Here is a 26,686-nt window from a genome sequence, read left to right on the forward strand (position 1 = left end):
TCTTACTCCAAGTTCAACACATCTGTTGAAGTTTTGCTTTCTTTCTCCCTTCAGGATTTTTATAGAGAAGCCTGAATTAAGATTACACAAACATATAACAACCTATATCACATTTTCAGCTGGAGAGAAAGAAAGAAAGAAAGAAAGAAAGAAAGAAAGAAAGAAAGAAAGAAAGAAAGAAAGAAAGAAAGGGAAGGAAGGAAGGAAGGAAGGAAGGAAGGAAGGAAGGAAGGAAGGAAGGAAGGAAGGAAGGAAGGAAGGAAGGAAGAAGGAAGGAAGGAAGGAAGGAAGGAAGGAAGGAAGGAAGGAAGGAAGGAAGGAAGGAAGGAAGGAAGGAAAGGGAAAAAAGAAAAGAGGAGAAAAGGAAGAAAAGGAGGGAAGGAAAGGAAAGAAGAAAGAAAGGAAAGAAAGAGAGAAAAGAAAAGAAAGAAAGAAAGCCCGAATCAGTCAACCCACCTCCCTACATCCAGCTGGGCCATAAATGTCAGTTGTTCTGCTCAAACAGAAACAGAGGGCCTGTCTCATGTCTCTGTGGGAGCCAAGTGAGACAAGAAACCAGAGAAAAGAGATAATTGTTTTAAAAACTGCAATGCTGGTGTACTTGGAGTTCTCAAAAAGCAAAAATTGCTGAACACCAAATTTTTAGCTATCAAAGCGCCCCTGTTCAGGAGTTAACCTCATCCCACAAGATGACTTTGAGAACATGTGATGTGAATAAAAATGTTTCTATACATTTTTTTCCTTAAAATATTCTAGAGAAAATACTAAAAAAATAAATAAATAATCACTAAATGCAAGGGAAATGATGAACTGTCCCAGCTTTCAAACTCATTGAAAGGGATTTTGCACAAAAATAGTAAACTGAAGTGTGGGTTCACAGGCATTCATGTGGATTTATTTACACCTGGAACGTTAAGGGTAAGAGTGTAAAATGAAATCCATGAATTCTCCTCCACAAAACAATTCCTTTAAAAAAAAATATGTACTTGATATATCTTAAATAGAGAAGAGCTTTCATTAAAAGATGGAAGGAAGGAAGGAAGGAAGGAAGGAAGGAAGGAAGGAAGGAAGGAAGGAAGGAAGGAAGGAAGGAAGGGAGAGAGAGAGAGAGAGAGAGAGAGAGAAAGAAAGAAAGAAAGAAAGAAAGAAAGAAAGAAAGAAAGAAAGAAAGAAAGAAAGAAGAAAGAAAGAAAGGAAATTTTATGGTTTCCAGAATTCTAAATGCTTTAAATTAAATTTTTTACCCTCTGGAAAGGAAAATTAGAAATCTTGTCAGAGACGCAGGAAGGTCTCATTATTATGTCCCCAGCTGGTGCTTCAGCAATGGTCCGAAGCTGATACAAGCTAACCTTTACCAGCAGTGCCCTAGCAACTCACTGTCAGCTCACTTCACCCAGTGCCTTAGCAGTGGACCAGTCCCTTGCCAATTCAAGGAAACAGTTTTCCCACAATTCAAGGAAAGCAAAGCTATTAATGATGTCTGCTGAACAGCAGTTGGTAATATAAAGAAAACCTTCTCCCCTACCCCAACACCCTCATGCCCCTACTCCTATTAGGTAGCCCATGCTGTCCCTGTGACCATCCCCGCCTGGGTCATGGCACTGCCCTGAGGAGTTCACACTCAGGGCAAAAGACACAGGGCTGAATACTTGGTAATTCCCTGCTGGGTGGAGCAAACTCCTTGAACAAGAAATCCAAAGGAACAAAATCCATGTTGAAAATATTCTGAAACAGTGAATTTTGTGTATGTTGAAGAGAAGATTATTTGACTCAGTTTTGTTCTTGAAAATCAAGACCAGTCTGCTTGTGGGTAGAACAGCCTGATGAGCCACTTCCGTGGGTGTTCCCAGCAAGTTCATTCGATGTGAAAATCATCCCCAGGAACTCTCCCCTTCAAAAAGAACTCATCCCTCCATCTCCACCTCTTTCTGCATGTTCAGAGGTTAATAATTTAGCAATAGATGTTTCTTTACAAGAAGTAGAGGCTATCTTGGGAGTATTAAAAGGTTCATTTGCCCAAAGACTGTTCCCCCTTTAACTTTTCAATTATAGTCAATTATTTGAGGAAGGGTATGTTGAGCAGGCATATGTGGGTGAAGGGCTGGAGCAGAGATCAAAGGGAACCAGCAGCAATGCTTGTAGAACAGAAACCTGCTTGGGCACCACACTGGGGCTATTCGAGCCCCAGCAGGGGTGGGAGGAACAGGCACAATCAGAAACTGGGAAGATTAACGGGGCTAAAGACTCATATTTCCTTCTTAATTATTTTTCCCCAGAGAGCCCAGCCAGACCAGGAAAATAAGAGTGGACTAGCGCACATACCTGACAGTGTTCTCACATTCCAGTGAAAACATACAGGTTTAGGGAAAACACTGTAACAGCTCTCGCAGAATAAACCAAATTAATGTTCAAATCAAAGATGTGCACATTCAAAGACTCTTAGGGATCCAGTTCAGGAGTTCTTGACATTTGGGGAGCAACAGACCACTTTAGGGAATGTAACAAAAGCAATGAGTTTTCTCTCCAGCAAGAAAAAAAAATGCCCATACACACAAAGCTAAAACACATTGTAAACTATTTTATAGGGTTCACAAGACCCCTGAAGCTCTCTGGGTCTTGAGCAAAAGACATCAAACCCAACTGCCTCCCACCCACTCCAACCCTATTATAAATTGAGAAAGCAGAGGGACCAATGGCTAAAATCTCTCTAGTTTTGAGTAGCCAGCATTACAGCAGAGCCAAAGCAAGTCCCATTTCCCTCCATTCCTAAAGCAGACTTCTTGCCATTGCTTTGTGAATCATTAAAACAAATGTCTATTTTTGTTGTTGAGATCTCACACCAAAGATAACTTACAAGAAGAAATCAGTATCTTCTGCTGCCACTCACTCTATAGGGGCCATAGGGCAAAATGTAAGAGATCTAGAATATTAAACAAGAGCATCCTTGTTGTATATACTGACTGAATTTATTATTATTATCATTATTATTATTATTATTGGAAGATTATTATTCTGATGAGAGCTGCCTGGCACCTCTTAAAGTAGGCATCCCAGTTATCCCTGTCCATCTGCTTCTGGGTGTGACTGTGCTCGCGCTGTCCACCACACTCACAAATGGACTTGTCTACTGCTGGCTGGACATCTTATTGAAGCAATTTCATCTAATTCTCATCAGCATTCACTGAGAACTCTGTCCCCTTTTCCCTCTCTCTATTCAGAATATGGCTGCTGTTCTTTCCAAATCAACAGCAAACCATCCAAGTTGTCATGAGGCCAAACTTCCCCACCCCAACCCCCACCCCCCACTGCCACTGACTAATGAATCTTCTCTAAATCCAGGCCTGAAGTGTAAGCTATTATATTGCAGACGAGCTCTTTGGGAGCCCTTTAGGCAACAGGCAAAGGAACAAGGATTTGGGTGGGATCTCAGAGAGCTTCAGAGCATGTAATATATCTTTTATCACTTGGCTGGAGGTACTAATTGAAAGTTACTGTGAACCAATATTTTTTGGATCCATTGCTTCCTTTGCTTTGCAAGACCAACAATTAGTCCTTAGAGAGGCAAAGATTCTAGGAAAAAGTAGAACACTAGTTGCATAAAAATTTTTTCTAACCAAGTATGTAGAATGCTAATCTTTCCAAGATTGGTCATTGCCTCGGGTGCTTTAGTCATTGCCTAATGGGAGAGGCAGCATGGAACAAGAATGCAGGTCCTTGGGGCACTGGCTGGGCCTGACCCAAGGAGGGGAGGGAGGGACAGGTCTCATATCATTACAGGCCACCAAGGGTGACTGACCATTCCCAAGCTTGTGTCCACTTCATCTGCCCTCTCACCCAAAAACTTACAGCTAGGAGGGTGCACCCAGCTGAACCACCTTCTAGAGACCTCTTTGGAGTCATGTGAAACTTGGGAGTCTGATTTGGCTCCCAAGGGTCAAGTAAATCCAGGAAGCTACATGAATGTGCCCATCCCTTTATAAACCCAGAGCAGCTTTAAGCCTGGCACACTCTGGGGCCATCTCCATTTCTACATGGGAACCAGCAGACATCCTGGTGCTGGACCATCACCGGGCAAGGGGCAGAGCGGTGGGTGGCAGGGCCTCCCCAGCAGCCAAGGGGGAAAGAGTGGGTGCGGTTCCTCTGCAGGAATACCTGACAGTGTGTGTGTGGATGGCTCCTGGAAGTACCTGGCCTTGCATGGCTTTCCAGAGCTCCCTCTAAATTGGCTACAGCCTCTCCAAGGAGAGCTTCAAGGTCTAACCCTCCACTCACCCACACCTTGACCTCCATTAAGATTAAGCCCGTCCCTCTGACCTGCCCCGCACTGCCTACGCTACTGCCTCCGCAGTCCCTCGAAGTGCAGAGTCCTGAATCATCTACCTCTGCCCCTTCTCTTCCAATCTGCTGACACAGTATGAATTGTATGACTACTTCCCTCAGGACATTCCCTCTTCATTTTTTAAAGGTCTGCTTTTGGCAGTTCCACTTCTGGATATATACCTAAAAGAACTGAAAGCAGAGACTGGAGCAGATATCTGCATACCCACACTCGTAGTAGCATTACTCAAAAGGTAACAGTCCAACGGTAGAAGCAACCCAAGTGCCCATCCACAGATGAAAGGAAAAATAAAATGTGGCAAACACACCAATGGAATATTATTCAGTCATGAAAAGGAAATTCTGACAAATGCTACAACATGGATGAACCTTGAACACATTATGCAAAGTGCAATAAGCCAGTCACAAAAGAACAAATTTTGTATGATTGCACTTACGTGAGTTACCGAGAGTGGTCAAATTCATAGAAACAGAAAGCAGAGTGGTGGTTGCCAGGGCTGGGGGGAGAGGAGAGTGAGGAGGTATTGTGCAAGGAGTACCGAGGGGCAGTCAGAGATGAGGGTCCCGGAGATGGGCTGTGGTAATGGATGCACAACATGGTGCATAGACTCAGTGTCCTTACACTATACACTTAAAATGGTTTAAAAATAAATGTTATGTATATTTTGTCACAATTTAAAATTTTTTAAAAGTCTATATTTGGGAGAAAAACAAAACAAACCAAAGTGTCGCCTCTTTGGGGCACATGTGCTGAATGCAATATTACTGACAGTGCAGCAGGAAGTCACTCCTCAGGCTTCCCGTCCCTCGTTCACTCCCGTGTTGTGCCTCAGTAGCTGCCCTCCAGTTGCTGGTGGCTCCTGGAGGCCTGGGCAGTGCACAGCTCTGGGAGCCAAGCCTCCTGCCGGCTCAGGAAGAGGCCTTCTTTTCCTCTTGTTTCCGCTGAGCTGATAAGTATTCACAGCATGACATTCTGAGAAAAAATTACATAAAAGCAATTTTCCTCAGTACTATTTCTGGACCTTGTGCGAGCGCTTACTGCCGTCAGAAGTGCTCGCCTTGCTAATGAGGGTTTTCTGTACACAGCGCAGCAAGAATCCTTCAAAATTCTATTGGGAGGGAGAGTAAAGGATCTGCTGTTTCATTCTGTAGTCCCACTTGCAAGGGGAGAGACAACTAGATGGAAGAATCAATGACGTATGCCCTCCAGGCTTTAGCTACAAAGACACCACCTGGGAGGTGCTAGCTCGCTGCATCTAGAGCCCATCCCCACACCAGCCTCAGTAATCTTTCATGCTTCCACGAGCTTGTTGTGCCATCAGTGCGAAACAAAGTGACACATACCTAAAGATAGACCAGCGCATGTTATATATATAATAACCAGGACCAACTAGGCTACCTCAGGGCTGGACTCCCTCTGGGCCTACTGGCTGGGCATTCCACCCCACCCCCACCCCAGCCCCTGCTGTGTGTCTGAGCAGGGCAGGCTGAGGAATAGGGCTCTGCATGCTCAGGTTTTGCATGTGGCTGACAAAGCTTTTGATCATTTTCAGAGGCTATGTGTCATTTGAGTGAAGAATGATACTATGATTTTCAATCTAATTTACTACATGTAGTGCTCCAAAATCCTTTCCAAATGTCGATGCATTAAAAGAACTGAATGGTGGCCTTCTGCCTTCCTTTGCCAGAGAAACTCAGAATTGGGGCTGGTGTGGGGGTAGTCCTATTCTCAGCCAAAGGATGAGAGAGTGTTTGTTTTCAGTTTATCTCTCAGCTCCTTTGTGAGGATGGAATCAATGCCGACAAAGGCAAAAGGGGGTCCTTTGTGACCCTCTCTTGTTTATATTGATCTTTTATTTACGGTCATAGGGCCCAAAAATCCTCTGAGAAGAGGGAGCAAAATCAAAAGCCTGTTAAAGTTTGTTCAGACCAGAGAAAACAAAGATTACAAGTTGTGCGTAAATTCTCACAAGGAATGTTATCCAAAGAGCTTATTATATTTTCAAGTATGGACTGACACATAGCTGTTCAGAAGTATTTCTTCCATTTTTATTGCTTTAATTCCACAAAAGCAATAAATCACAGTAAAAATGAAAAGACATCTGAGAAAAGGTGTTCTTCTGTGCAGGGACGGGAGCAGAGAGATGGACCAGATGGTGCTGTTCAGTGGGCCCCCTGCACGCTCGGCCGCGCTGAGGCAGCCCTCCGACAGCTCCGTCAGCGAGCGGACACTCAGTGACTCCTCACACTCCGACATCGAAGTGGCAGGCTTATCTCATTGAAAGGATGCCAGCTCTCCAAATCAGCGACTCTTGGTACAGGTGACTAAGCAGGAAGAAAATGTCTCAAAACCACAATGGAGATGAGAAAAATGAAAGATGAAATCAAAATGTTTGAAAATTAAATTCACGGTTTGCTTTGCTGTTTTGTTTTGGGGAGGGGGTTTTCATCATTAGATTATTCCTACATTGGGCTGCAATGGAAATGAGGCTGGTTTCAGAGAGCAGGTGAGAAAACTCAGGTTGAGGTATTGTGGGCCAGGTCTAGGGCTTTTAACCAAAAGTCAAGCCCTTATGACGGGAAGGAGCCCAAATTCCAAGTGGCATCCCAAGATGCTTTGAGACAAAGTTTCACATCCTATGGCCTATTTCAGTATAACCTACAAGCTCAGAATGGATTGTACATTTTTGTAAATCAATTTAAAAAATTTATCACACATAGAAAGCCACATGAATTTCAGAATGTTTCAGTCTACAAATAAAGTATTATTGGAACACAGCCCCACTTGTTCATTTACATGTTCTCTGTGGCCAAGTTTTATGCTACAAAGACAGTTAAATAGTTGCAACAGAGCCCATATGGCCCCCAAAGCCTAAGCTATTCACTGTCTAGCTCTTTACAGAGAAGTTGTCCATCTCTTAAGATCACACAGGCAAAGAGTAAAGAACAGGGAACCGTTCTGGGGGCCTCCTCCTGGGGCCATGAGGAAAGAGGCTTGTGTTCTCCAGTAAAGATGCTCTCACCAAGGCAGAGAACCCAGAGGCCAGGCTCTCTTGGCTGCTGAGGCCTGGGATAAACTCCTCTGTCCTGGGGTTCTGACCCTTCCGATCATTTCCAAGGTGATACAGCCATCAAAGTAAATGATGTGTGCATTTTCAACCCCTGCTCTCAAGCTGCTTGGGCTCCGTTATCTCATGGTAAATGACAGGCTGTATTTGCACAAATGTGTAATTACATCAGATGAACACTGAGCGGGAAAGAGAGGTAAATGTCTCCCAGTTTGTGGCATTGGGCCGAATGATCTGTCAGACAATCCACACATACCCCAGGGCAGACCTCTGGACTTGCCTAGTGATAAAAGGACCTTCCCAAGATGAACATTACTTGAACTGACCATTTTAATGCCGCCCTGTTTTTTAATACCCAGGTTGAGTATCAGCCACATCTGGATCTTGAGATCATTGGCATTTATCTACTGACTGTCCCATCGGACTTCACACCCAAGAATTCAGTGCTTCACAGAGCTGGGAGAATGTCACCCCTTTGGGGAAGACTGATGGAAGACAATGTGGGATTGTTTGCCAACAACAAGTTCCAGTTGTCCCTTTGTTACAATGAGTCTCAAAGCTGCTGCATCTGTGTGTGCTGTGAAGTCAGCACAATGGCCATTGTCTGCAGCCCTGTTTGTTGTGGCTGCTCCATGTGCACAGTTGGCCAGGGCGGAGGTTTCCATATTAAAATCATGCTTCTGAGTGCTTGGTGTTGGTTCTCCAATCCCATCAATCTTTGCCTTCCGTGCTCCTGGACCTGGCAGCCCAGCCTGGAATGATCTGGGGATGGGGGTAGCACACAGAGCAGCCAGGGCCTTGAGTCTGAGGATAAACTGGCTTCTCGAGATGGAGGGACAAGACCAAAGGAGCACTCCACACAGAGAACATGTGCGACAGAGCTCTAGCTGACAGCACAAATGTGGGCCACAGCAAGCACCCTACAGAGCCGGTCTGCACTTCGGAAATGCTTGAATTCTAAGTCTCAAATCCTAAAATTGCTAATCTCTTTAGGAAGAAAGGAAGAAAAGGTGGATGGGCTAGGGGAGAAGGAATGAAGGACGAAGAGAGGGAGGTAGTGATGATTCTCTTATTACTTACTGTATTTTTCGCTCCATAAGACATACCTTTCCCCCCAATAGTGGAGGGGAAAATGCCCATGCGTCTTATGGAGCAAAAAATATGGTATTTTATTAAATATTTTAACACACCATTTGGTTCAGAATATTTTTTTTCTTATTTTCCTCCTTAAAACCCTAGGTGTGTCTTATGGTCAGGTGTGTCTTATGGAGTGAAAAATGCGGTATATCAAACTGACTAGGCTAAGCTACTGGGACAGAAGGGAGAGCAGAAGATATTTCATAGCAAACACACACCTTCTCCCAGTTATTCAGCACTCATTTAGGCACTGCTAGGATGGGGTTCTGTGGGTCTGATTAAAGTCCTTAATCAGTTGACTTTAAGTAAGTTTATCTTGATAGGCCTGACTTAATCAGTGGAAGGAAGCCCTTCAAAGAAGCCTTGGTCCATCCATGTCATTGCAGATGGTTAAGATTTTATTCTTTTTTCTGGCTGAGTCATAGTCCATTGTATATATGCACCACTTCTTCTTTATCCACTCACCTATTGATGGGCACTTAGATTGCATCATATGTGGAATCTAAAAAAAAAAAAAAAAAAAAAAAACAAAAACAAAATAAATGTACAAACAAAACAGAAACAAACTCATAGATATAGAGAACAGTTGTCAGATGGGAGGATGGTTAGAGGGATGGGTGAAAGGGGGGAAGGTGTTAAGAAGTAAAAATTGGTAGTTGCAGAATCACGAGGAGTATGTCCAGTACAGCACAGGGAATACAGTCAATAATATTGCAGTAATTATGTATGGTGTCAGATAGAGATGAGATTTATCAGGGTGATCACTTTGTAAGTTATATAAATGTGTAATCACTATGTTGTACACCTAAAACTAATATAATATTATGTCAACTGCAATTAAACAAAATTTATTTTACAAATGCTGGGCATTCTCTGAGCTGTATTCTGAGCAGGATCAGGGGTCTATCGTTGCTCTCTCTTCGCCGGAGCTTCCCTCCTTGCCTGTTTGCAAAGCCAGCCTGTGCCGGTGGGATTCCAACTCGATCCTGATTTCGCTCCCAGACTGCCCATAGATTTCAACTTTGCCACCACTTAAGTCTGTCCCTTGTGATGTCTGTCTCTACCAGTTCTGCTTCTCTGGTCAAAAGTGATTTGTATAGAGAATAAGCTAGTCTGCCAGGCAAATCAGCACAAGACCACAGCATTATAAAGTCCACCAGCAATGTTGTTCTCAACTTTTCTCCGCCCTGCACCCACCTAAGGGATGTGACACTTTTCTATCAAAACCATGGCTCAGTCGGCCATGAGAGGGTTGGCAGGCAACTGTAGCCAAAACTCTATGAGTTGTAGTTCACAAAGCCTCCCAGGGGCACATTAGTCTCATTTCTTGCCTTGATATCGGGTTCACCCAAAAGAGTATCCCGGTAGGAGATGGTCAAGACCAGGTAATATTGTGGTGGTCACAGACCACCAGGTCATGATTTAACACAAGCTTTTCTCTGTTCTTCCCATTTGCAGCACCTGAGCAGAAATGATGAGGCATGACCAGGATATTGTTAGTTTGCCTATGCTTTGAGTTATATACTCAGTAAATTACCTACTGGAAACCTTTTTTCTGTATTTAGTTCATCTGAGTCCCACTTGGCCCTGGGCAGAGTCAAAGGAGGGGACAGGTTTGCGTGTGAGGTGGGGGCTGTCTGGCCTTGGATACCAGCCCATCTTGGGACCCTCAGTTTCTTCAGAGAAGGATGCAGGACCCCTCACTGTTCAAAGAGGGGTGAGATAAGAGATAGGAGAGGGGTGAGCAGCAGTGGGTAGAACCCAGTTTCTTTCAGCCTCCCATCCAGTATCCAGAATTCCCATCCAAGAAGGCCTCAGAATCCAGGTGCATTCCCTGAGGCTAGAAACTCCTGTTTGATTTTATGTTTATGTTGGTACAGTCAGATCAACAGACCCTTAAAAACACAACTTAGGAGGTTTCTGCTTGTTGTTGTCTTCAGAAATGACCAGGAAGAAGCTGACACACAAGTAGTATATTTTTAATGATTTACTAATTTAAAATCTTATGTATCCTAAGATCACACACTTTATCGAAATCAGCTCTGTGCCTCTGCATCTGAGAAAGCACAGGATGGAGGCGGAGGCACTGGGACTAATGTTTGTGTTTCTCAGTATTCCTGCTTAGGTGGAAGCAAAGTTGGTTAAACTTGCTTCCCAATCAGAAATATCACAGAAACAATATTTTCATATTTTCTTAATGAAAATGCTTTATAAAAATAGACCCTTAATCTTCAGCAAAAAAAACCCTATTTCTTTTGGGATTAGACTATAGGATAATATCAATTTGGGAACAAACTTTTGGCTAAGAATAAAGATTTTCACTTGGCTGGATCAAGTTTCTGGAAAGTAAAATTTTAATAAATGAGAAAATTTTAATAAATTAAAAAATTTTTAATTTAAATAAAAAATGTTTTGAGAAAAGATTTGAGACAAGGCACTCCTCAGCATTTAAATGATTCAAAATGAACTTTATGTCAAAGGAGGGAAAAATAAAACTGATCGTATGAATACTATTCTCAAAAGGAAGGAGGGCATTTTGACTAGTTAAAAACGTCGATGCAGACATAGATATTCACACACACACGCAGCCTAGGTTTCAGACTCAGCAAAATCAGAAGAGGTAATACACATACACAACTAACCTTTTGCATCTCTCAAAACTAGAAAACATTATTACAGAAATAAACCCAAAGCCTGTTGGCCTCAGTGAGGTTTGTAAACTGCTGCACAACAGGCTTGACGGCTGTGATGAATATAGTTCTGAACCAGACACTGAGGCACAATGTCTGATACACGGGGTTCTCAGGTGGGAGAGAGTAGTGTCAGGAAATTCTGGACACGTGGCGGCTGTAATGACGCCACATTACAGCGGTGTTTAAATTTCTTCAGTTTTAAGAATTATGTTCCATGTACTCCTTTTACCCCCTTCCCTGAAGAGGAAGGGGTACATCCATGTGACAGCCTCAACAGACCGGGATGGGGCTTTATTGTTTATAAAGGTTTTTTTACATTTTTTATTTCACTTAATTATCAAAAGTACCTTAAAATGAAAGCAAAGAAGCTATTATGACTACCCATTCTATTGGAAGTACTATTAAAGTGACCGTCTTGTTGTTATGGAAAAAGGGGCTTGATGCCAAAGGTTATACAAATAGGAAATCACAGAGCTGAGACTCATAAACACTCCATGATTGATTAATGAATTGATTGATTCAAGGGACTTCACTCTATTACCCATAGAACTGGCAAAGACAAGAACAGAACCAAACACGTGTTAATGGGGTTAGATGTGCATTCCCAGGTAGCTCTGCTATGAGTGCCACCAGGACAACCTCTCGATAAAAGGATTTGTCCATCTATCGATATATACATAGATGAGAAGTGTTTAAATATCCTAATTTTCCAAAACAAATCCCACCTCTAGGAATATATCCTGTATGCAATCCATGTCCATCAATGGTCGACTAACTAAAATATTTTGCACCCATATGATAGACTACACTGTAGCCATTAATAACTTACCTTTAAAGGATAAAGACAGAGAAAAGTACTCTTGATATTAAGTGACAAAACAAGATACAAACCTTGATGGTAGAATTTATTTGAAAAAAATAAAAAATAAGAAAATGCAACAAAATATTAGCATCGGTTATATTTGGATGGTATGATATGGGTGACTTTTTCATGTTCTGTTTTGATTTGTTTATTTTTTCTCTTTGATATGGATGACTTTTATTTCCATTCATGCTTTTCTTCATTTTCACAATTTCATGTGATCAGAAAATAGTTTCTTTTTCCTACTGAAGAAATAAGGAGGTGGCTGGGTCTAGCCACTGTAGGACTGTGAACACCAACAATTCTCAGCAACTAAAATCTTGGCAGTTAGGATGCACAGGGATGAAATACGGCAGAGATGACACTGGGGTGAGAGGGATGTGACAGAGGGCCAGTACTGGGACTTGGGGCCTCAGTGCCTCCAGAGCAGGGGGTAAGGTAAGAAGAAGTGATAGGGATGGGACTGTGGGGCAAGGGAGATCAGGACTAGAAAGTGTCCAGGGTGGCTGCAGGTGACCGAGGTAGGGAAGGCTATGGATACACAATCAGAGGTCGTCAACAATGGGATGGGCCTTAGCAACAGGAGTCATGCTATCTCTAGCCCTTCCTAAGTCTGAGATGAGCAGGCCCCATGGATGGACAACATCGAGTCAGCCTTATCAGAAAGGAGCACAGGACAGCATGGTGAAAAAAATGGGGGCTTCTCCCTGAGCAGCTCCTCCTCCTCAGCAGGTGCCCACTCCATGACCACCATTTCCCAATATCCTGCCCTTGCCCCAGGAAATACGTTCTACCTGCGAGAGCTCCCTTTGGTTCCCTGTGGGTAGGAAGCGCAGCAGACGTATTTCAGGATGCTCAGAAACGCACTCAGTGCTCCTGGGCTCCTAGGCTACACTTTCGGCATAACAGAGACCTGAGAGGGACCACTGAATGCTCCTGTCCCCCAGACATATCCCTTACAGACCCCCTTTCTACCCACTGAGCTCTACACACTTTTCAACTACTTTAGTCTTCCCCCTTCCCTGCTTCCTGCCCCGGTTTCTGTCCTTAATGGGGCCTAAAGGAGTATGCGGGGTGGGCTGGGGGAGTCTGCTAGGTAATTCCATGAGCTCTACCAGCACCCAGGAAGGGAGCATCACCTCCTGGGTCAAAAAGAGGAGACTAACAGGAAAGGATTCTGCCACCTGCTTTTCACCGTTTTCTGTATCACAGAGCACAGCATGCAGATGCTGCCGGGAGTTGGCCAGGCCGCCTTGGGTTTGCCTCCTCGGATCTGTTGCCTGGAGAGAGCTCCCAGGCTTAGGGCGCTGACGTGATGCTGGGCTAGAGGAGGCCTGACATAATGGATGGAGCAAACTTCTTCAAGTCCCCACTGAGAGTATTATTTTGGCAAAGCTAGTTAATCTCTCTAAACCTTGGTTTCCTCGCCTTTCAGTGGAAAAATATTAATCCCTTATAGGATGGCGTAAGAAAGATGGGCACAAAGAGCATAAAGTACATTGAAACACAGTTTTTAGAGCACAGACTTCATCCAACAGTGGCAAATAGGAAGCAAAACAGGGACTGGAATCCTAAACTCTCACACAAATACCACTCTTCCCACTACACCATTCTCGCCATCTGCTAATGGCATATTTAGGGAAATTAGGCCTGACTGATAGGAAGATACAGCTCATATTTTTGCATGTGTATTTGTGGTACATTTTTATATTTGTATTAGAGAAGAAGGCATATACACAGAAAGGCTGACTTGGTGGAGGTGATCCTAGTGATATATTTAGAGATTAAAGGGATTGGGCATTATAATAAAATACAAAAATCAATTTGAGACTACTTTAGAAGCATATAGAATTACTAATGCAAAGGGGGTGGGGAGGGGAACAGCATTACTCTGATACCGAAACCCAACACAGATACTACAAGGAAACTACAGACCAGTAGCCCTCATGAACACGGACACAAATCCTTAAAAGAAGTTAACAGAACACAAACAAATGAACTAGCAATCTATCAGTAGAACAATATGCATGGGATTTACTCCAGGAAGGAATGGTTGGTTCAAATTCAAAAATCAATCATATCGGAAGACTAAGGAAGAAAATCCATATCATCGTCTCAACAGATGTACAAATACAATTGATATGATTTAATATCCATTTAAGATAAAATTCTCAGAAAACTTAGAAAGAAACTTTCCCTCACAGATAAAGGATCTATACGGAGAACCGACAGCTAACAGCATCCTCAGTTGGAAAGAATAGATGCTTTACCTCTAAGGTTGGGAACAAAGCAAGAACGTCCTCTCTTCTCATTCCTCCTCAGCATCTCTTTTTTTTTTTAATTTTTATTTTATTTATTCATTTTAGAGAGGAGAGAGGGGGGGGAGAGAGAGAGAGAAGAGAGAGACAGGGGGGAGGAGCTGGAAGCATCAACTCCCATATGTGCCTTGACCAGGCAAGCCCAGGGTTTCGAACCAGTGACCTCAGCATTTCCAGGTCGACGCTTTATCCACTGCACCACCACAGGTCAGGCCCTCCTCAGCATCTTACCACAGGTCCCAGCCAGTGCAGCGGGACAACAGAGGAAACGAAAGACATCCAGATTGGAATAGAAGAAATAAAATTGCCTCAATATCCAGGACATACGGTTATCTACATAGAAAGTCCTAAATAATTTGAAAAAAACCAAACAGGTTACTAGAACTAATTAGTGAATGTGATAAGGCCAATATTGGGAGGGGGGTGTTATTTCTATATACTAGAAAATGTGAACAATTATAAGTTGAATTTTTAAGTTGATTTACAATATCTAAGTAAAGGGAAAACTAAAACATGTTCAGAAATTGGAAAACTCAATATTGTTAAGATGCCAATTTTACCTAAAACAAGGTATAATTTCATTGCAAACTCAACAAAAATCACAAAAGGCTTCTTTGAAGAAATTGACAAGATGATTCTAAAAGTAATATAGAAAAGCAAAAGATCTGAAATAATCAAAACACTTTTGAAAAATAAAAAGGTGGCTGTTCAGAGAACCTTGCTTCTCCTGTGTCTCCTTAACGCTCACATTACAACTGCACTCAGAACACTCAGACACCAGATGCGTGTGACTGCCCCACACCAAGCAATCCTCTGCAATGCTGTGTGATGCCTTATTTAATGTCATCCCACACCCTCTGCCTGGGCATAGCAGCGTCAGATCCCACAGGACTGCACCTTTTCCCCACTTCCAATGCCACGTCCCAGGCTGTCACCGGTACTTCTGACTGACCAGCAAAGGATTAGAAGTCCCACACATTCTCCTTGGGTTTGATAATTTGCTAGAATGCTCACAAAGCTCAAGGGGAAACTTTCCTTTAAGTTTATAATTTACTATAAAGCAATGTGGTAAACGATGTAAGAAAAGTCCAGACCTCTGCGAGGCACAGGGTGAGGTGGGCAGGAGGCACAGAGCTTGCACACCCTCTCCAGGCACCCCAGAGCCCACACAGGCTCACCGGCTTGGACTCTCTCAGCACCCCACACATGTGGGGTTATTATGAAGGCATCATTCTGCAGGCATGTTATCATTAACTCCATTTGCAGCCCCTCTCCCTCTCTGGAGAATGGGGGACTGAAATTTCCAAGCTTCTAATCATGAGCTGGTCTTTTTGGTGACCAGCCCTGACCCTGGAGCCCACTCAGAGTCATCTTATTGGAACAAAAGACAGTCTTATCCCCCACGGAACTCTGAGGGGTTCAGGGATTTGGGTGGGAACCAGGGTCAAAGAACAAATATTAGAAGAAAAGATCCTCCCAGTGCCCTTATCACTCAGGAAATCACAAGGGTTTTAGGAGCTTTGTACCAGGATCTGGGAACAGAGACATATGTGTGTGTACATGTGTGTGTGTGTACATGTGTGTGTACATGTGTGTGTGTGTTTTATTTCACAGTAGAGAATTTTCATACCTAATTTCATGACTTCCTATAAAACTACAATGATCAAGAAGGTGTGGGCCTGACCAGGCGGTGGCACAGTGGTTAGAGCATCAGACTGGGACACAGAGGACCTAGGTTGGAAACCCTGAGGTTACCAGCTTGAATGTGGGCTCATCTGGCTTGAGTGTAGGCTCACCAGCTTGAGCGCGGCATCACTGGCTTGACCGTGGGATCATAGACATGACCCCTTGGTCACCGGCTTGAACCCAAGGTCACTGGCTTGAGCAAGGGGTCACTCACTCTGCTATAGCCCCCCCCCAGTCAAGGCACATATGAGAAAGCAATCAATGGACAATTAAGGAGACTAGGAAACTAAGGAGCCACAACAAAGAATTAATGCTTCTCATCTCTCTCCCTTCCTGTCTGTCTGTCCCTATCTGTCCCTCTCTCTGTCTCTGTCCAAAAAAAAAAAAAAAAAAGACCCTGTGGTACCGGGGGAAAGATAAACACACTCATGAGAACAGAATAGAGTCCAGACATAGACCCACACATGAGTGGTCAATTTATTTCTGACAAAGGTGCCAAGATAAGCAAATCTTCAACAAATGATGCTGGAAAGTTTGCACATCCATATGCAAAGAATGAAACTCACTATATAATTCACACCACATACAAAGCCTGACTCTAAATAGATCATAGGCCTAAGTGTAAAGTCCCAAGCCTATAAAATTTGTAGAAGAAGATGGAGAAAATCTTTAAGACATTGGGTTAGATAAAATTTCTTAGATTGGACACAAAAACATAAGAAAACTGGATTTCATAAAAATTAAGTTTCAGCTGCATACAAGACAGTGGTGAAAATAAAGAGAGAAGCTGCGTGTTGTGAGAAAGCGTGCACAGAATGTAGATAGGATAATGGTCTGCTTTCCAGAGTACATGAAACCTTGCATAACTTAATAAGAAAACAAACAACCTTAATTAAAAATGGGCAAAGGATTTAAAGAGAAACTTCATCAAAGAGATACAGATGGCAAGGAAGCACATAAAAAGACTCTCAACACTTTAAGCCATTAGGTAAATGCACACTGAGATACCACCACACACTTACTAGAATGTAAATAAACAAAAACCTGGCATTACCAAGGACTGGTGAGGATGCTGAGCCCCTGGAGCCTTCATATTTTGTCAAGTGGGCATTAAAAGTGGTACCGCCATTTTGGAACAAACACTCTAGCAATTTCTTAGAAAGTTAAATATACATTTTCAATACAGCCCAGCAATACTCTTTCTTTGGTATTTGTCCAAAGGAAATTAAAATACATGTTCAGACACAAAATAAACTATAAGTAAATGTTTATGGCATCTTGATTCATAATTGTAAAAAACAAACAAAAGACTAAAAACAACCCAGAAGAATATCAGCTGGGAGAGAGATAAACTGTGGTACATCTATACATTGAAGTACTAGACTACTCAGGAGTAAAAAATAGGAACAAACTACTGATAACACATAACAACATGAGTGAATCTCAAAAGTATTATTTTAAGCAAAATATATAATATATAAAAGGCTCCATACTATGATTCTATTTTTATGACGTTGTTGAAAAGGCAAAATTTAAGGAGTGAAATCAGAGCAGTTGCTTCTAGGGAGTGTGGTGGGGGAAAGGGACTAACTAAAAGGGACATGACAGAAATTTGGGGCTATAGAAATATTGTATAACTTGAGTTTGGTGGGATTACATGAGTATATACATTTGTCAAAAGTCATGGAACTGTACACCTAAAATGGGTGAATTTTACTGTATGTAAATTATATCTCAGTAAACCTTATGCTTAAAAATTGAGAAAACAAATTTTTTTCACACACACAAAAACACAAAGTCAAGTAGGTGAAAGTCATTTTAACACTGATTAATGTTAACATATGAGAGAAGGTAAATATCTAGTTCTTTGTATGATTTTGATTATATTTGTATAACATGTTTTTATATATTCAGAGAGAAAAAAGACCTCATCTTAGCTGGGTTATCAACCAGCAAAAGATTTAATAGATGCCAGACAAGGCAATTTATTCCCCAAATGTAGTAGGCTGAATGGTGACCCCCCAAAAATATATGGACACATTGTAACTTTCAGAACCAATGAATATTACCCTATATGGCAAAAGATGTGATTAAGTTAAGGATCTTAAGAGGAGCTTATCCTGGATAATCTGTTCTAAATGCAATCACATGTATCTTTAAAATGAAGGCAGCTTTGAGACAGACAGATGAGAAGGTGATGTGAAGATGGAACTGGAGGTTGGGGTGATGCAGCCACAAGCGCAAGACTGCTGGCAGCCACCAGGAGCTAGAAAAGGCAAGGAACGGATTCTCCCTGACAGCCCCCAAAAGTAGCACAGCCCTGTCAGCTCAGTGAAATCAATCTTGAATTTTTTGCCTCCAGAATTGTAGAAAAAAACACCACCACACATTTCTGTTGCCTTAAGCCGCTGAGTTTACGTAATGTTACAGCAGCCACAGGAAAACAATACACCACATTATAATGATATGGTAATACAAGGATATGGGCAGACATGCCTAACTTCACAACAGAAGTGGGCCCTGTGTGAATTATTCCTGGGTTATACTGACCAACATAGCCTGTTCTGTGGACTGTTCCCCCTGTCCTCCCCATCACACCCAAATAGTAGGCCTGCCCAGAGCAGGAAGTGAAGCCACAGTGGCTGCAGCAGAGGCTGCTGCTTGCCCACCCAGCAGCCATTCTCCTTTCTTCCTTAGTGACAGCTACACAGTGTGACACTGCAATGTGCCCAGCAGAAAAACCACCTTTCCAAACTTCCTTTATAGATACAGGGGGCCAATAAGATGTAAGCAGATTATTGGGGAATGTTTCAGGAAAAGTCTTATGAAGTTAATTCAGCTTGGATTCAAGTGCCTTTATCCATTTCCCTCCCTCTTTCTGAGCTCTGCAAGGCAGAAATGATGGATGGAGTTCCAGCACCCATCTCTTGACAGCGTAGAGACCTTGAACATAGAAGGCACGCATTGAGGCAGGAGGAGCAGAAAAGATAGAAGGAGAGTCAGTTCCTAGTGACCATGGAGCTGCTGGACGAGTCCTGGACAGCTTGCCCCTGTTTTATATGAATGAAAAAAGGGTGAGGGCTTCATTTTGTTAAAGTCACTTGTACTTAGAGCCTCTATTCATAGCAGTCAAAAGCAATTCCTGATTCAAGGATTTAATAAACTTTATAACATGATACTAAAAACTAAAAAGAAGCTGAAAATGAAAAGTTAAAGATAATAGCTTGATGTCTCCCCTGGTTTAGCTTTCTCAGAGCAAGAGTTCTATTATTTTAATCTGCTAATCATCACTCTTTCCTTTTTCAATTAAACTAAAAATGAATGGCAATATATAACTTGTTAAGTCATACCACTCTATGTCCCAGAATTGTATAAAAAGAGTCGCCAGTCCTGTTACTTGTTGCAGATCAGGAAAAAGTTACCTTAGCATCCAAATGACTAATATCCCCATTTTCTTATATTACTACCCCATGTACTCAAAGAACATTAACACACTTCCTTACTAAAATACGTAATTTTGCACTTCGCAGAGGTTAACTTATTTTGACTCTAAAGAATTCAGGTAATTTTCTCTTGATCACTGAACACAGTTAAATCTACAAAACAGGTATAGAAGTGCAAGTCCTAAACTCTTAAAAAAAAAAAAAGTGAAGTCCCAGAATTGGATAAAGAATAGAATTGCCAATTGAAGTGACTAAAAGATTTATAAAATAGCAAAAAGAATGATAATACTTTAATAATAACTAATGATAATAATAAGAGCCTCTGCAGGTTTCCACATTAACAGGACCAGCTTCTGGGGCTCATTTCTGTTTATAAGAGCCCCATTCATACTGCTTTACAAGTCCTCCATTCACACTCCCATATAGACCGGGGCGGGGGGCAGTTTGGGGAATGCCAGGGCCATAAACAAAGGGCATGATAAACAAGGTCTCTAGCTCTGCCAGGTACAAAACATAGAGCTGAAAAGCTCATCTACACTGGGCCCCTAGTCTAATATGACCCTCGTTTGAGTTTCCTTCACCCCCATAATGTTTCTGAAATGGGGGTTTTAAACCAGCACAGGGGAAATCCAGACTGACAGGTTTTTGTTGCATGCACTTCCAGGTGAAAGGAAGCCACTGTGCACACAGAAAGGAAGGGGCTGTATGGAGCACTGCCCAGGGAGCCACCCCAGGTCACTTCACACAGCTGTACATGTAAACGTGTCTGTCCAGTTCATGTCACTGGCTAACAAAGCAGAGAGAAACAGGAGTCACTTCAATTGCACTTTAATGTCAGCTTGGGAACATTCTCTGAGAAAAACTAGAAGAGCAGTCAAACCATGCAGAGCACTGACCTTGGTCTGGTAGGGTGGAAAAAATAGGATTTAGGTGGCTAAAGACTTGAAGGTGGGTGTGCCACAGTTTTGCTATATGACCTTAAACAAGTTACTTAACCTTCTTGAGCTTCAGTGTCCTCATCTGCTAAATCAGGTTGGTAATACATTTATCCCTGGATGAGGTGGAAAACAATGACCCAGGTGCTCGGTAAAGTCTGACTCATTTTTCACTTCTTCTCCACATTCCCATAACCCCAGAGTGGCAGTCTACAGACCAAACCTGTCCCATCAATGTGTTTTTGCTGCAATATTGTATTTTTTGTGTGTTTTAAATGGCCACAACTAAATATTTTCCTAAAACTATCATTTCAGTTTATCTTGAAAAACTGTAATGCTAACACCATGCCTTTGCTCACGTGACTGCTGGCGCTGATTGTTCAAAAAGGGCTTATGCTCTCCAACTCATCAGCTTCCTAACCCAGCCATGTTTATTCCCTTGAGTTAATTGCCTGAGAACATAGACATTCAAATCTGTCAAATCTCCTAGCAATCACAAAGGGGTCCATTCAAACACCATCTTTCTTCCCTTCTACTGCATCACATGTTCCTTTGGTACCTTAGTGCAATACTGAAGTTTAACGTGCCATTTGGGCTAACTCTACTCATGATGTAGCAAAAGACTGACTCTGAAATGGAGGCTCAGTCAACCAGTTACAGGAAACTGAGTGACGGAGGAAGGAAACACACATCCAATCCATGATAGATTGACTGAATTCAGTTAGGTTCGTTTCATTTTGTGAATTTAGTGAAATGAGTTCATAGGAATAAATAAAGTATAAATCATGACCTTTAATCCTATTGGTGGTAATTAATGTTTAAATGTATTTGTTTAAGAGGTGAAAGTTAAGAAGAGCCAGCTTACACTTACAATCAAATAAATATTAAATATAAGTATCAACCAAATACATAATGGGAACAAACTGTTAAGAGAGCAGGGAGAAACAGGCACTCTCACATTGCCAATTCAATGAGTACAAAATGGTACAACTCCCACAAGGGGGCATTTGGAAATGACTAATAAAATTCTAAAAGAATTCACCATTTAGATCCCCTAAAACCCACTTCTAGGAATCCACCTTGGAAGATACACCAGCATAAGTGAGAAAAGACATCCGCTAAGTGTATCAGTTACCCACTGCTGCATGACAAATACAGGACTGTGGGTTTACTGACACTCACAACTTCCAGGCAGACCAACTCTGTTCACCATCCTAGTAACAAATGGCCCGAAAATGTAGCAGCTTAAAGCAATATACATTTTTTAACTCACAGGTTTTGTGAGTCAGGAACCCAGAAATAGCTCAGCTAGACTTCTGCTTCAATCTCTCACAAGGCTGTGGAAAGTGTCAGACGGTGTGAGGGTCCCGCCTGAAGCTCAGTGAGGAAAGGATCCACATCCCAGCTCACATACCTGGTTATTGGCAGAATCCCGTTCCTTGGGGCTATTGGAAGGAAGGCTCCGGTTACTGGCTGGCTGTGGGATGGAGGCCACACTTCATTCCTTTCCATATGGTTCTCCCTAACATGGCAACTTGATTCATTAAAGCCAACAAAAGAGAAAATTTTCTAGCAAGACAGGACTCCCAATTTTGGTAACCTCACCATAGAAGTGACATCCTTCAATGTTGTTTTATGCTATTGGTCAGAAGCTCGTTACTAAATTTTGCCATATTCTATTGGCTAAAAGGTGGGCCTTCACAATGCCAGGAAGTGTAAGCACCTGGGGCCAGCATAGAATCTGACTCCTGACCTAGGTGTATCGGACACATCTGTGTTTCATTTCAAATCTTCTTAACTTCCACCTCTTACTCTAAATACTGCTGCAGCAAACACCCTGGTCTTGATTAGCTGTACACAGGTAGAATCTGACAGTGCTTTGCTTTAAGCTCGTGATGATGTCTAATAGAATTCTGAGGAGTAACAGAGATGGACACCAATGTAGTGTTTCTTGACTTTTATTTTTTAAACAAAAACAAAACAAATAAATAAACACAAGAGCTAGAGGGAAGAAATCTGAATTCAGATGTTACAATGGAAAAGTCATGGACCTCCACCTGAGTTTCCAGTTAAGTGAATTCACAGACCCAGACCTCACTGATTGGAGGGGAAGCTGGGTTTCCTTAAAGACAATCCCTGCAAGTCCATGACAAGTATGTCTAATAAACATTCCCACAGGTCTTCCCCTAAGTGACCTACGGCCACTTACCAGAAAGAAAAAAAAAATGTGTATCAGGAAAGGAAGAATACAGAGATATTTCAAGAAATAATGTGTGTGGGTTCTAACCTTAAAACACTACCAAGAAACTACAAATGGCATCTACTACTGTTCTCTGGTTAGAAAAGTGTAGAGGACAGGGGATAAATGAAATTCTGGCCCAAATCCATCTCATGGTGGAACTAATCGTTATTTTTCCACTGAGTTTATAATTGGGATAGACAAACTTAGAAGATGGAAATCCCTCACACTTTTCCCGGAATACTGACCTCAGAGTCCTTATGGTAAGAATGGCTAAGGGGTAGGCCATTGAGATTTGCACAGCTCCAACAGTGTGGGGTGACAGGTACATGCAAAGCAAAATCAGATACCACCCATTTCCTTCCTGGGCATCATTTGTGGCATCCTAAAGCCAGGGCGTGCCCTATGAGTGTGAGTGTGATTTGAGACACACTGGGAAGGTTTATGGACCCCTCAGTATGTCTTCCACCCACTACTCTATCTTTGTAAAAGTTAATCACCCCTTAAAGAAGTAACACGTTAACAGGAAGTCAGTTATATACCCTCTATACCCCCATTCAGAGGGTCTACTTAGCCTCTCCTAGACTCTCACAGTCAAGGTATTTCCAGGCTGCGGCTGGTCTATACAGAAGGCTGTAGGGCAGGACTTCAGGCCGTGAGCAGAGCAGCTCCAGGGCTTCCCTCAGTGACAGTCCCGCAGCATGTGATCAGCCTGGATCGGCCTTGCAGCTCTAACTGCTCCTGAGGGATGGCTCGGGTACAAGGGATGAGCTCCACACTGGGAAAAAAATGGAAGATAACCTGGCTTGAAATTCTTACTTCCCAAAGGAGCCAATACTATGTCCCATAACAACTCCTTAGAAGTAGCTTTCATAGCCCCCAAGGAACACCTCTTAAAAATGTCACCATACTCAGTTCAGGGAAGCCCAAAGCATGGTGTCCTCAGCAAAGCATGGTTCCATATAGTTCCTCCAAGTCTAGATACAATTTATTAGTAGGGGCCATTTTTATCATTAGCAGTGTTGCCAGGAAATATAGTTTGTAGCCTACCCTTAAGAGGTTGCCAGAGTAACAGAGCTATACTATTGTACTAACCTAAAGTCAAGTTCTCATTCAGAAGAAAAAGATGTATTTACCATTTATTCACCTGCCTGATGCTAAAGAATCTACAGATTCTGCTCTTCTTTAGGAAGGAGCTACTATCCCAATGTCTTTAGGGGAGCCCCATAAATATATGGGTAGAAGGAGAGGAATTTCAGAGCCAACTTTATCTCCTTCCCTTGTTTTCTGGAGAGATCCCTGCTTGAAGTATGAGACTTCAATACTGGTTGGTTGGTTGGTTGGTTGGTTGGTTGGTTTTAAAGAGGGAGGCTTCTATTGCAACAACCCAGTCAAATCTTACGGCTTCACTTGATAGCCTAAGCCTGAGGTGCTTGGGACTGTTAAAGCAGAGTGTGAATGTCACCTACTCTCTACTATGCCCCTCAAATCAGAGCCAGGGCAGCCTGACCCAGGGTTCAGTAAACCATGTTAGGCTTACCCTGATGGAATAATCAGTAGCAGTTCTTCTTAATCCCTGGGAGCTCTTTTGCCTTCCAGGCAGGCCTGCACACTGGACACAGGTCCCGGGTCAGTAGGGACCTCTCACCTATTCCTCTCTCAGGCCTCTGAGCCCATAAGCCCTTTCCACTCCCTGCTTCCTTCCATTGTGACCCTCTCTTCCTCTCCCAGACTTGTCACTTGGCTCTATTCCATGTCCCCTGGTATGGAGCTAGAGAGGGAGTTTAGGGTCCATATGGATAAAGGGCAGAATGAAAATCAAACATTTATTCATGCAACAATCAAATCATTTTTCTTGTGAGAGTGTGTGCCTCAGTAAAAATCTTCTGCTCTATTTTGCAAAAAGGATCTCTGACTCTTTTCTCCCTCTTTGAGTTACATTAAGAACAGTTGCCTTAGCCCTAGTGGGTTGGCTCAGTGGTAGAGTGTCGGCCTGGCATGTGGATGTCCTGGGTCAATTCCTGGTTAGGGCACACAGGAGAAGCGCCCATCTGCTTCTCCACTCTTCCCTTCTCTCTCTCTCTCTCTTCTTCTCCCGCAACCATGGCTCGATTGGAGCAAGTTGGCCCTGGGTGCTGAGGATGGCTCTATGACCTCATCTCAGGTGCTAAAAAAATAAATAAGTAAAAAGGCTCCATTGCTGATCATGGCCCCAGGCGGTCAGAGAATTGTCCCCTAGTGGGCTTGCCGGGTGGATCCCGGTTGAAGCACATGCGGAGTCTGTCTCTCTGCCTCCTCTCCTTTCAACAAAAAATAAAATAAAGAAAAAGTAAAGAAAAAGAACTGGTGTCTTACCCCAGGGGATGGTGAGGTGGAGGGAAGCAAAGGACTCATACTGCACCTAAATATCTCCATTTTACAAAAACTTGACTTGTTTGTTTTCCCCAAACCTTAAACATCCATGGCAAGAGACGTGCCCTAAAAGGCCTCCCCTCCTCGAGGATGTGCCACCAGCATGCTCTTCATGGAGACCTGTGCTTTCATCCTCAGGGCTCTGCTATGCCCTCCTTAGGGCCCAAATCTCCCTTTGCAGCTTGCGAACTGGCACCAGCCCAACAGCAAAAACTCAGTTCCTTTCTTCTGTGGCAAGTCCAGTCTGTGCCTATAATGATTCTTTGGGGGCTTTGGTCAACTGTCCAGAAAGCCCAGATCAGGCTCTGGGGGGAGACAGACAAACTGGCATCCGCGGGCCACGGAGAGGTGAGCAGCAATTCCTTAATGAATGTGTTGGAAATGGAAGATGAAATATAGGGCACAGTCTGAGGAGATAGAGGAGAGCTTGGGAGAGAGAGCAGATGTGGTAAAAGATACCCTTTCATGTTTCCTGTGCTTCAGAGATCCGCAGATGGATGTTGGCAGGGCTACAGTCGGGGAACAGAGGGAGGCTGGAGGTCACACATCTGGAAGCCATTTGGCCGGGGGCAGAGTTCACGTGCTCTCTGCCTCCGGGGCTCTGACATACCTTGCCATGCGGGCCGCCGAGGGGGGAGGGGCCCGACGTCCAGGGTCGCGTGGGCATCAGTCCCAGAAAGGCCAGCCGGAGCCGGTGGCTTTTCCCCTGTATCCGTTCAGTCACATGGAAAAGATGAAATAATTATATTTTTTTAAAGAAAGAAAGGAAGGGACAGAGGAAGGAGGGGTGTGAAGAGGGGAATGTGCCACAACGGAGAGAAGCCTGGCTGGAAATCAAGAAACAAAATGTACTTGGACCAAATCCAGTGCATGAGTTAACTTGAGAGCAAAGAACACCATTCAGGGGAGGGGAGAAAAAGGCTTTCTCTGTGCACAGTAACACCCAGGGATCACACTCAGACCACGGTTGCTTTTCTCAGAAACCCTTGTACACTCTGCCTTGGCCGATTTCAGGAACGCAGAGGGCTCTCTGGATGCAGAGAGAATTACTCCCAACGGGAGGATTTATGGGACTCCGCAGAGAAAGCAGAGACTGTGAGGGCCTGGTGGTCGCCCTCACTGACCTGCAGCTTTCTGCTGCCCCTAGGAGACAGGTCCTCCCTCCCAGAAGGGGCAAGGTCACCTCGAGAGCTCAGCTTCCCATCCTTTGGGAGAAACCCATCTTTGGGGCAAAATTGTGCCCCAGCTCCAAGTTCCTGCCATGCTCAACCATGTAGACCATACTAGCTGCAGCTGCCAGCAGGCTTAGCTTGGGCTTTTTGTCCTTGCGTGTAGCTAGGTGAACTTGCAAGGGGTGGTAACGAGTTAAAGGCACTGGGGCACACCCAGGTTGGCTGATATGGCCCAGGACCCCAGAAGGATCAGAGTCTGCCTGGGGAGAGAACAGAGCACATGAAAAGATCACTGACAAAATGCAACCAGATACAATAAATGTCACACGAGAAATAAAGCACATTCAGACACGTCTCATAATCCTCATCCTCAAAACCTGCTT

At 43.2% G+C, this 26,686-nt stretch overlaps 1 long non-coding RNA gene across 1 annotated transcript; it reads right to left on the bottom strand.

The window, feature by feature from the left end:
• Positions 1–6,458: 6,458 nt before the first annotated feature.
• Positions 6,459–25,887, bottom strand: LOC136320389 (uncharacterized). The gene is made up of 3 exons (XR_010728328.1): positions 25,742–25,887; positions 9,009–9,045; positions 6,459–6,663 (listed from the first exon to the last, which is right to left on the bottom strand). It is a non-coding gene; the product is annotated as an uncharacterized lncRNA (long non-coding RNA).
• Between the last annotated feature and the right edge of the window lie 799 nt (positions 25,888–26,686).

This window comes from Saccopteryx bilineata, chromosome 1 (genome assembly GCF_036850765.1).
Source record: "Saccopteryx bilineata isolate mSacBil1 chromosome 1, mSacBil1_pri_phased_curated, whole genome shotgun sequence".
NCBI classification, from domain to species: Eukaryota; Metazoa; Chordata; class Mammalia; order Chiroptera; family Emballonuridae; genus Saccopteryx; species Saccopteryx bilineata.